At 41.6% G+C, this 12625-nt stretch overlaps 1 long non-coding RNA gene across 1 annotated transcript; it reads right to left on the bottom strand.

The window, feature by feature from the left end:
- Positions 1–206: 206 nt before the first annotated feature.
- On the bottom strand, positions 207–3748 carry LOC113930325. The gene is made up of 4 exons (XR_003522519.1): positions 3602–3748; positions 1914–2144; positions 737–852; positions 207–348 (listed from the first exon to the last, which is right to left on the bottom strand). It is a non-coding gene; the product is annotated as an uncharacterized LOC113930325 (long non-coding RNA).
- Between the last annotated feature and the right edge of the window lie 8877 nt (positions 3749–12625).

The raw sequence follows: 12625 nt of genomic DNA, 5'->3' as shown, positions 1-12625 counted from the left end.
CAAATGGATGTGTTAATGGACGATAATGGGAAATAACTATAACAACATTTTACATATGTATGCAATAACATACTTTTCAAAGGATTGGACAGTTTTCAAAGATTTTACATTAATTATTTCACCTGATAATGTTTTTATATTGGCCCATCAGTTATAGAGGGTTGAAATTTCCTTCTCCATTTCATGGATGAGGACATTGAGGGTCTTGGAGTTTAATTGTTTGGCCCAAAGTTACAGAGCTAGAAAGATGGGGAGCTGGGACTTGATAAGAGTGTTCTGGAACCTGGTTCCCATACTGGCTGGACGGTTGTTCGTTCATCCCGTGTGTCTCCTCTTTGAAGAGAACAGCTGGAATAGGCAATGCCTTAATTATTTCTCAACGCAAATACATGCTAGAACCTTCTTCATAATGCAGACTCTTAAGATGCACCACCCCAGACTTACTGAATCTGAATATCTGAGACAGGGCCAGAAACCTTATTTAACATCTTAATTCCTAGGACAATTCTTGGGCACACTAATATCTCAGAACCTTTTCCTTGAGTCAAGGAATTGGATTTCTAACAGGGAAATTTCAGACTTCAGAGAAAGAAAGATCAAAGAACTATTTGGGAAATAGAAACTCTTCTGTTGAATGCCATTAATACTTTCTGAGCACACGCTTATTTTATGGTGGTCTGTACACCCCAGAATGGCCAAGCTCTGCCTAAGTATTGTTCCAAACCCTTAACCCCACCTCAAGACTTCTCTACTCCAACTGGGAGCACCCAGTATAGTTTGAAGAGAGGGGCTGTCTTTGGCTTCTCTCTTTTGTCTTTCCTCGGTCTCCATGTTCTGCTTGATGTTGTTAAACTCAAAAAGGAAAAGAAAACATAAAAGAGTATTAGGAAAACACCCTCTTCCTTCCTCTCAAGAACATTTTTCTCCACCGTTTTGCAAGAATAATATATTATTATCAAGGACCAAATCCCCACCGTGGCTACATTCATGTAAAATTCAAAAACATCTGGATAATTGATTGACTTTCTCTCTTTTTATTTGAATGTGCAGCATTGTGTACAACCAGCCTGTGTGTTCTCCCATGGGAACTACTGAGGATGTAAATCCTTCCCTCAGCTCTTTAATTAAAGTTACGAAAACATCAAGAGGGTCTCACCCTTGTAAACACAAGGAGCCTTTCCAGGAAATAGCTCTGCCTCTTGTGTTAACAGATGTCATGGGGCAGTTGGGTGGGAGAGTGTTGTTTTAAAATTCTCAATCTGCCTCACAAGAGTTTTTTCCTTAGATGGTTCCTGGATAGCATCACATGCTTTTCTCCTTTCAACTCTCACATCACTTCGTGTAGTTTTTCTACTCTGTCTCACTGCTATGGTCTGAGTGTTTGTGTTCCCCCAAAATTCCTATGTTGAAACCCCCAAGGCAATGGTGTTAGGAGCTATGACCTTTGAGACGTAACTAGGTCATGAGAGCTTTGAGGATTAAGAATGGGATTCATGCCCTTGTAAAAGTGACCCCAGAGAGAGCCCTTGCACCTTCTACCATGTGAGGGCACAGCAAGAAGTTGGCGATCTCTAGGCCAGAAGAGGGCATTCACCAGAACCTGACTATGCTGGCACCTTGATCCTGGACTTGGATCCCACAGAACTGTGGAAAATAATTTCTGTTGTTTATGAATTTCCCAGTGTGTGGCGTTTTGTTATAGCAGCCAGAACAGACTGAGACACCCACCTTGAGCACTTGTCAGGTGGACCAGAAATAATACAAAGGCCAACTCCTTAGACCAGTGACAGTCATCATCTGCCATCTGATTTCCCTGGATTAGGCCACATTCTCATTATTTGCCTCCTCATACTGAGATAGTGAACAGCTTTGTAGTTATACAATATTGGATGTATCCACCTGACTTTAAATACCTGGATGAAAAGTAGAAAATCTTCTCAGAAAATCAGGATGCTTAGCATCATGGTGACAAGGTTCCAGATACCTGATAGACTTATTCCTTTATCCAGATCTTTTCTGGGTTATTGGTTTGAATATCCCCTTGCATGCTGTTTTGTCAACAGTAAGCAGCCTTCCAGGTGAGCATTCTTCTGTTCCAAGGAAGGGCAGCAAGCTCCTGGAAGGAAATGCTGAGCATCTTCACCCTGGGGGGAAATTGAATCGGTACAGAGGAGACCTAGGAGAACACTTCCCAGAAGCAGGCAGGTGAGAAGACTGAAGGTACAGGAGGTTGGGGTCAAATATTTTGGACTCTTGAAGATAAGCAATTCTGAGTTCAGCCATGGTGTAGCAATCAGTCCTAATATATGGCTGATGAGCAACTAAGTAGAATAGATATAAAGGTCATTGGAACTGACTCATTTAAAGAATCGAACTGGAAGGGCAGAGATACCTCCATATGGATGCCAAAGTCCCTGGGATGATCGCATAACAACCTGTGCTCAAGTCATCAACAACAGCCATAGATTGTGCAAAAAATATCAAATAGTAAAAGCAAAAGGCAGTAAATAGAGCAGTATGACAGGACTGGCCTTCCAAAGAGGTGCTATGCCCAGAAGTCCAGAAATTGGATCCTCGATCTGACCACCACTAATTTGCTGTTGACCCTAGGCAAGTCATTTAACATCTTTGAGACCTGGTTTAACTTATATGTAAGAGAAGAGGGTTAGGTTGTATGATCTCTATGGCTTCCTCTAGCTCTGACTTCCAGTCCCATCTGGTTCAGGGAGGAGGGAGTTGAGGGAAGCAGAGAGGCCGTGCATGATGGGTTATTGCTGCCAAAATCACCCTTTCCCCTCCCTCCTCCTGTTCTCTCATTGACATGCCCTTTATTATCTTGTTGTTGTTGATGTAGTGTTTTTTCCCACAGAGTTCTGTGGGATAGGACAACAGAGCACACACAGAGCAGATAGGAAAGGAGAGCAGGAGTGGGAAAGGGGAGGAAGGGCTTCTCCAGGATTCCCTAAGCCCCTGCTCTCCAGAGCCACAGGCCGAGGAGGCGTGTCTTCCAGGCTGGGAATCTGAGAAGGTGAAGATCTCTCAACATCCTCCAGCCCCTCCAAACTCTGCAACCTTTTCCTGGGTGCTCCTGGTTCCAGCACCAGATCACTGGTCATTGTTCTCCGCCATGTCCTGCTTTCTTTCCAAGTTTCTTAGGGGGCCTGGCTCATTCCTGTAAAGGCCAAGGAGCTGAACCGGTAGGATCTATAAAGCACAGTATACTTCTGGTAACAGATAGTTTTTGCTAAATAACAAAACATGATAAAATTTAGTGATTTAAAGCAACAACCATTTTATTTGCTCCAATTCTGTTGGTCAGTGGGGTGGTTATTCTGGTCTGGGATGACTTATCTGTGGCTAAACAGTCTAGAATAGAGCTGTCTAATAGAAATATAATACAAACCATGCCTGCAATTTGAAATTTTCTAGTAGCCACATTTAAAAAACTTAAAAGAAACAAGTGAAGTTAATTTTAATAATATATTTTAAGTCAACCCAATGTCCAAAATATTATTTCAATGTGTAATTAACATAAAACTTAGTGAAATATTTTACATTCTTTTCATCATACTAGTTTTCAAAATCTGTATTTCACACTTACAATATATTTCAATTCTAGCCACATTTCAAGTGCTCAACAGCCATCATATAAGAAACTGAAGGTCTAGAATGACCTCTGGCTCACATGTCTGAGGTGGCAGGTGGGATGGTTGGAATGGCTAGAATGTCTGAGGCTTCTCTTCACATAGTATCTCATCCTCCAGGAAGCAGCCCAGATTTGTCTGCATGAGAGAGGAAGAGTTGCTATCGGCAATAGAACCCCAGTGCACAAGTGATTTTCAAACTTCCATCTGTTCCGTGTTTGCTGAAGTTCCATGGCCAGAGTGAGACACATGACATGGAAGGGTCTATCTGAGGATGTGGTTACCAGGAGGTAACTAAAGAGAAGGCCATTTCCACCAGACCCCCAGGTTGGAGGGAAACATCCCAGGGCTGCCACCAGCCTCCTCCTTCCTCCTTCTTAGAAAATTTCAACACAGAGGAAAGCACAAAAAAGGAAAATTAAAATAATCTGTAATCTTACCTCCCACAAATACAGATAATTCTATCTCCCACAAACAACCACAGATAATCTTATTTCCCACAAATAACATAGATAACCCTATCTCCCACAGATACTGCTACCTTTCCATTATTTTTTCAATGCAGACATACACAATCATTTTCTAAATTGGCAAACAAGTCATAAAATATGAACCACTATCATTTAACAAAACATTTTTAACATTTTCCCACATTATTAAATATTCTTCTAAGAAGTGAATTTTAATGGTTTCATAGCATTTTATTCTATGGATATACCACAATTTATATAAACAATCCTTTATTGCTAAAAGATTATATTGTTTCCTATTTTTCATACTTACAAATAATAAGGAAATTAATCATCTTAGTTCACACATTTTCCATTCATTCAAGCCCTTTTGTGAAGAATGGATTCCTAGAAATAGAATTTCTAAGTCAAAAAATATTGCACATTTCAAAGTATCTGATTGATTTATTGACTGATTGATTCAACAAATAATTACTAAGCATGTGTAATTCCAGATACTCTTAAAGGTGCTAGGGATAAGGCAGTATGAAAAACAGACAGAAACCCCTACTGTCATGAAGGAGGTTACATTACACTGGAGTGAGCCTTCAATAAGGAAAGAAGTGTATTACCTAGTATGGAGGATAGGGAGTGCCGGGGTGAGGACAGGGCTACAAATGTAAATAAGATATTCGCTCATGCAAACTTTGCTCAAAATACATTCTTCAGTTTCTTTCTTCAGGGTATATAAGATGGAGGGAAGGCAGGACACGGGAGAAACTTACTAAACAGGTGACCCGAAAGGTCAGAATACAATTCATCTTCATCATAGGACTGGCCCAGGCTATTCTTCACCTGTAAGCAATTGTAGGATTACAACTAGACCCCAGGTAGTCAAGCTAGGGGTCCATGGGGGAGGAGTCTCTTGCTGCTAGTCCTGTGGAGATACATTCACAGTGGTACCCACATAACTCTTGGGAACAAATACAGGGAAGGAGATACCATGGGGCAGTGGGATCTTTGAGCTCCTGCCTTACCTCTTTGGTCAAGTGTTTCTTCTGATTGGCCAGAAACCTCCCAAAGGCTACAATCAGTGCCCTTTTTTTCTCAGAAAGCTCAAACCACAAATACAAACCCTCTTCCACCATGATAAAAAGGCTTGCAAATATTGAACGTTGAGGATATATGTTTGATGAATGCATGGCTATTTAAATAACTGAGTGAAGTTTTTGAGTTTAGAAAAAAGAAACAGCTTTATCTGAAGAGGATGAAGAGAACTTCACTATTTACACAGCATGCCTGTGGCATTAGGGAGGCAGAATGAGATTAGAAAGGTGATAGTAGTCTCATGAAAAGAGAACTTTGGCCGGGTTGTTATTCCACCACTGATGACTACATTCATGTCCTCGGATGCAGTACTGATCTCTAGAATTACCATATTTTTATCTGGACATAGATAACACAAAGCAGTATATACCTGTACCACTGAGGCCTGAGTCACAGAGGCATCCAGAAAGATCTCCCATAAACTATCCTTTGTCACTACTCACAAAATCATTCATTCATTCAACCAACAAACGTTTATGATGTGCATGTTATTTGCCAGGCATTTGTTCTAGGTGTGGAGAACAACTGTTCTGGGTGTCAGAGTTAAGAAACACCAGTCCAAACCTACATTCTATGGGGAGAGGTAAATATACAAGCATATGAATACAACCAGATAGCAATAAGTACTATAGAAATGAAGAAAGGATGATGTAACAGAAAATGACTCAGTGGTTTCTTCAAGTTGGGTGTTCAAGAAAGCCCTCTCTGTGGAAGTGACATTGAAGTTGAGATCTGCATGACAAGCAGGCACCAGACATATGAGAATCAGAGGCCATAGGGAGGCCCAAATGCCCTGAGGCATGTTTATGAAACAGAGAGGATATTCCAGAGTAGCTGGAGCATGGTAGGTGACAGGAAAATGGTGTGAGCTAAGGTTCAGGTAAGGAAGCCTTGTAGGAGTTGGGGTTTTAATTGAAAAGCCATTGAAGAGCTTTGAGTAAGACATTGTGCATCATGGGGTGCCTGGGTGGCTCAGTCCGTTAAGCATCCAACTCTTGATTTTGGCTCGGGTCATGATCTCAGGGTGGGATAGAGATTCTCTCTCTCTCTCTCTCTCCCTCGACCCCTACCCCCCTTGCCCTCCCCCACCACTGGCACCGGCATACACTCCTTGCCTCTAAAAAAACAAAAGATATTGTGCATCTGATTTGTGTATGAAAAATGGAGAAAGAGGTTGAAAGCAAGAGTGAAAACAGGAAGACCAGCAAACAAACTACTGCTATAACCTTGATGAGAGACAGAAATTACAGCGGTAGCAGTGGAGAAGAAAGGAGTGGACCGATTTTGTCATATTTTTCAGTAGGTTTCTGATGGACAAGATGTTGGCTTCAGCTAGTGGATGAACGCCGAGACCATTTACAGAAATTAGAAAGACATGGGAATAGCAGATTTTGAGGTAAAACTCAGAAGATCTGTTTTGTCCCGGTCAGGTTGGAGAGGCCTACTAGACGTCCAATGGCGATGTTGTGTAGACAGTTGGAAATGAGCCCAGAATTTTCAGGTAAAGATCAGGTTTGCAAGTCACAAGTGTAAATTGGCAGGACATGGATGTGGTTCAGTGTACTCTTTCATTAAACTCCTTTCATTAAGGTGTCAAATGATAAAATGAATGAGTAGTCATACGAAGAGTAAAGAACAGTAACTCAGCCTTACAAAACCAGAATCATCTGTCACTCAGCAAGTTATTTCTTTGTCTGTGAAATGGAGTTAGTGGTGATCTCTACCAGGAAAGGTTGTTTTAAGACCAAAGGAGCCAACATTTGCAAAAGCACCTAGTAGGGTCTCCAGCATAACGTAGGCCTCTTTCAGCAAGTGGCTGTCTGCTCTATTCAATCTGAAAAGCCTGCTAGAAAATATGCAAGAGAAAGTACAGGGACCACCCTCTGAAGGAGTCTGCCCCATGCCTCACAGGCCCTTTTGTTGACAGCTTTGGTGAAGGCAGAATCAACACTGTGCAGAGCCCTCACTTGAATCCTAAATCAGCTGCTTCTGGGAAAAAAAACAGTGATGAATTTCTTGACAGCCATGCTGTTTGCCAGCTGATAACGTATTTTTCACAGATTATTAGACTTGAGCCAAGGAAGCAACAGTAAAAACGCATTTTACAAATACTATTATGGCTTCTGAGTGGAGTTTTGTTTTATTTTTCTCTCTCCCTCTCCCTCTCTCTCTCTCTTTTTTTTTTTTTTTTCTTTAAGAAAGTGCCTGCATAGAGCCTATTTTGGGGGCTGACTTGAGTTGTTTTCCTGGCTGCACTCCAGGGAGCTTCATAGCAAGGGTTGCTCAAGCTGCTGATAGTGGTTTTTGTGGGCTATTTGTTGCTGCTTTTAAGTGCCCAAAAGACCTCTCATTCCCACGTCTTCCTAGTTCAAAAAGGAGGTGCAGGACTCCTGACCACTAACAACGAGTGTAGACCCTCTGAAATCAAGGGGTTGGGGAGGGAAGGGGGAAGGGCTACTGCTTAAGTCCATGGTCATCTGCTCCCTTCTCATGACAGGGGCAATTCTGCACTGGACCTGCTCCAGGATCCTGATGGGAAAATCTGTAGACAAACTACCACAGCAAACAGCACCCTTGGGGAATGTTCTTGTGGTGTTTCTGTCATAAAGGGGCCATTTGCGCTCAAGAGGTTTCCACAGAGGACACCATCCCATCATGGTGTGTCACGAAGAGGGCACAGGGCATGGGTATGCTGTGAACAGCCCAGGCCCTCCACGCAGGAGGTGGAGGCAGGGCTGCTGCCAGAAGGCCCAGGGCCATGGCAGGCCTGGACAGCCTGCAGAGACTGTTCATTGACCAGCTCAAGTGGGTTCTTAATTCTGGATGAATAAATTAAGCCTCTACCTGGAGGCTTCTCCTGGAAGCACTGGTACCAGCCCCCACTCTGAATTTGCTGGGAACATTATAACCTCCCCGGAGCTTCTGTCTGAATGGAGAACTCTTTCCCCGGAACTCTTTAGGAATGGGTCAGTTTAGGCCAGAAGGTGGATGTCTCCTGCTGGCGGCAAGTGGGGTAACAAGGAATAGGCAGGAATTCAGGAGCCTAACCAAAGCCAAGAGTTCTGTGAGCTTCATCCTGGTAAAGCATGCCCCTCTAAAGTTCCCCTGCTTTCACCAGCATTTCATCAAGAACACAGAATTGCTGCTCAGGTAATCCCATGAATGACAGAGGTCCTGACCCATTCACACATAGGAAGGGAAGGAATTCCTCATCTTACATTTCCACACTGTGTGTTGCCCTGGGTGAGCCTCCCTGACCACAAGGAATGTCTGTCAGGCAACAGGGTAAAATGGAAAGGGGGAGACCTCCATTCGGGGACTGGATCTGACTCCGGGTTTCTCTGAGCAAACTTCATTCAGTTATTCAACAGACATAGATTGAGCTTCTTGCAAGTGCCAGAGATTTCCTAGAGACAGCAATCCAGAGTCAATCTGCCCTCTGGGTTCATGAGTTAATGGATCACACAGGTAAGGACACCTCCCTGAGCCTCAGTTTTCCTGTTGATGAGGTGTGGGTAATAGCAACAACATGGAAACACTGTAAATGCCCAGCAGCATAGGAGTATATCACTAAAGCTTGAGAATTCTATATAGCAGTGCAAACCGAGGAACTAGAACTGCATTTATCAATATGGATAAGTAAGTTAAGTGAAATAAAAACACACTGGAGAAGGATACATTAGTATGATTATTCATATAAAGTCTTAAAATGTGGAAAACAATAATAGATTGTGGATACATCTCTTTGTAATAAAGGCAAGAATTTATACATGGGAATGACATGTCAAATTTAGAAAAACTACCTCTGGGAAGGAAAAGGCACTGAAAGTTACACTCAGGAGTTTGCCAGAAGGTACACTCAGGAGTTTTCGCCGAACCTGAAATGTCTTCTTATTTCAATGAGCTAGTAGGTTCATGGGTGTTTGTTATAGTATTTATACTTTTGGTCTGCCTAAAATATAGAAATAAAAGGATTTAATGTTACATTGAACTTGTAAAAATAATTAATTTTTAAACCCTATAATCAGTCAATTCTACAGTAGTATGGAGAACCCAAACAGCAGATAACCATAGACGTATCTATTTGGGTATGGAACATGCCATTTGATTTCTGAGGAAAGGCAGATAAAAGGCTTGACTTGCTGATTTGTATTGATAGTTATCATTATCAACATTTATTGAGTGTTTACTACATGCCAGGCATATGATATATCGTCACTGAGGATTTTATATGCATTATTACCATTTTTTTTAATTCTTTTAACATTTAATGTATTATTTGTTACAGAGGTACAGGTCTGTGATTCATCAGTCTTACACAATTCACAGTGCTCACCATAGCACATACCCTCCCCAGTGTCCATCACCCAGCCACCCCATCCTTCCCACCCCCCTCCACTCCAACAAGCCTCAGTTTTTTTCCTGAGATTAAGAGTCTCTTATGTTTTGTCTCCCTCTCTGGTTTCATCTTGTTTCATTTTTCCCTCCCTTCCCCCATGATCTTCTGTCTTGTTTCTCAAATTCCTCATATCAGTGAGATACTTGTCTTTCTCTGATTGACTTATTTCGCATAGCATAATAGCATTATTACCATTTTAAGAGAGGTCACTGAAGCTCACTGAAGTTAAGGAGCTTGCCAACTTCATATGACCATAAGATGGGGATTCAGAATTCAAACCCAGGTCCCTTTGCCTGAGTATTCAGCCCCTGAGAAGTTGTACCTGGGAACTAGATCCTGGGCCACCCAGCACCCTTCCTGATTCTGTGCATGACACCGGCAGCCCCTTCACCCACCTTCTATATCTCAGCTTTCTCTCACTGCCTGGAATATGAGGATAATAACAATCAGCTTCCTCCTGAACAGACTTTCTAACTAAAAGTGGTGAACAAGTAAATGGCATTGATGCATGAACTGTGAAAGTTCGTTGGAAGGTGGATGGTGGGTACAGAATTAGGTGATGGATGGCAGATGGTGAAATGATAAATGGCTATATCATGGAAAATGGATGCATAAAAGATGAGTGGTGGACGGGTAGATGGCAGAGAGATGGGAGCTGGGTGGTAGGTAGTGAGTGGAATATGGTAAATGAATGTATAGGAGGAAGACGGGTGGGTGGCAAGTAGATGGTGAAAGGATGATGAATGAAGATGGTTATCGAATGAATATGATAGTGAAGAATGGATGAAGGGGAAGAAAATATATAGATCTCTCATAGATGAAGGGGAAGAAAATATATAGGGCTTTGGCCTGAACAAGTGCCATATAGGTACATACAGTGATGAGGTTCAGTGCAGGTCTCCTGCATTGTCTCACTTCCGTGCCTCTTCTCTCACTCCCTTTCATGGTTGCCCCTTTGCTCAGTCTGAGTCTCCCTGTTGACATTTCCACCCTCAGCTCTGCAAAAGTGAAGTAGGTTCAAAAATGGCTTTTAAATTAGGCTATTCCAGTCCAGACTTAAAATACGTTTTTGCCTTTTATAAATTTTTTAAACAATAAAATTTTATAAATAAAAAAATTTGGTTTTCATTTACACTTAACTTCACAGATAACATATGAATACTTTTTTTTTGACTGATAAACCCCTGGCCAGACTGATCAAAAAGAAAAGAGAAATGACCCAAATAAATAAAATCATGAATGAAAGAGGAGAGATCACAACCAACAACCAAAGAAATACAAACAATTATAAGAACATATTATGAGCAACTCTATGCCAGCAAATTAGATAATCTGGAAGAAATGGATGCATTCCTAGAGATGTATAAACTACCAAAACTGAACCAGGAAGAAATAGAAGCACTCCTGGGTGAATATATTTTTATGATCATAAAGCCAAATTCTCTATCAAACATTATATATAGCTTCAAATGCTAGGCTAACATCCCCAGGGATGATGGTTTCCAGTTTGGTGGATATCCTAGACTCTCTCCAGTCATTCACACATACCTGTATGTGCCTATAAAATATAGCATGGTAGCATTCATAATAAAAATTGTATCAGGCTATATCTATCAGTCTATAGCTTGGGTTTTTTTAACTTTTTACTTTTAACAACTTTATATGAGCACATATTTTGAGAAGTCAACTAGATCAATAAAGTTCATTAAGTCAAACAGTGGTCCCCAGCCTCCCCACCACCATTTCTTTCTTCCCATAGGCAACCACTGTTGGTTCCTCTGTCTGGTTTTTTTGGTATTGACTTCCTGCCTCTTTTTTTTTTTTAAGATTTTATTTATTTATTTATTTATTTGAGAGAGAGAGAGAATGAGAGACAGAGAGCACGAGAGGGAAGAGGGTCAGAGGGAGAAGCAGACTCCCTGCTGAGCAGGGAGCCCGATGTGGGACTCAATCCCGGGACTCCAGGATCATGACCTGAGCCGAAGGCAGTCGCTTAACCAACTGAGCCACCCAGGCGCCCGACTTCCTGCCTCTTAATAACGTGCTTGCTACTTTTTTTTTTTTCAGTTTTAGGAATTATCAATTACCTTCCCACAATAAACAATGAAGTTTGGCTCTCTTTCTTCCATCCCACTCCACCCTCCCACAATCATTCTTCCCAGCCCTTCATTCTCCCAATATACTTAGAGCACAATTTTGATTAGATCAATATTCAGGATATATGATAACTATTCTGCAATTCACAGCTGAGCCAATGGTATGAGAGAAGAAGTGACACATGTCACCTCCAAGCTAAGAAGGTCCAAGCCAGTGTGCTTTCTCCAACCCTATTTCCTCCTCCCACAACTACTTACCTCAGGGGACTCATGATCCAGGTGACACATTAACAAGGTGAAGTTGGACCACCTAAAGTATATCAGCTTTGCATAAGTGACAAACTTTGGTTTGTTAAACCAGTAAGATTTTTTAGGGTTGCCTGTTGCAAGAGCCAGCTCCTTTATGTTCCATGAACATAGAAGTCCAGAGACCCTCTTCCAAATTTGACATATCATTCCCATGTATAAATTCTTGCTTTTATTACAAAAAAAGATATATCCACAATCTATTATTGCTTTCCACATTTTAAGACTTTATATGAATAATCATACTAATGTATCCTTCTCCAGTGTGTTTTTTCATTTAACTTATTCATCCACATTGACAAATTATCGTTCTAGTTCCTCGGTTTGCACTGCTATATAGAATTCTCAAGCTTTACACCACAACCTAGTGATGTACTCATATGCTGCTGGGCATTTACAGTGTTTCCATGTTGTTGCTATTACCCACACCTCATCAACAGGAAAACTGAGGCTCGGGGAGGTGTCCTTACCTGTGTGATCCATTAACTCATGAACCCAGAGGGCAGATTGACTCTGGATTGCTGCCTCTAGGAAATCTCTGGCACTTGCAAGAAGCTCAATCTATGTCTGTTGAATAACTGAATGAAGTTTGCTCAGAGAAACCCAGAGTCAGATCCAGCCCCC

The sequence above is a fragment of the Zalophus californianus genome, chromosome 4, assembly GCF_009762305.2.
Source record: "Zalophus californianus isolate mZalCal1 chromosome 4, mZalCal1.pri.v2, whole genome shotgun sequence".
In the NCBI taxonomy this organism is placed as follows: Eukaryota; Metazoa; Chordata; class Mammalia; order Carnivora; family Otariidae; genus Zalophus; species Zalophus californianus.
Note: the sequence above shows the minus strand (reverse complement) of the source record. Positions and strands in the feature narration are given on the sequence as shown.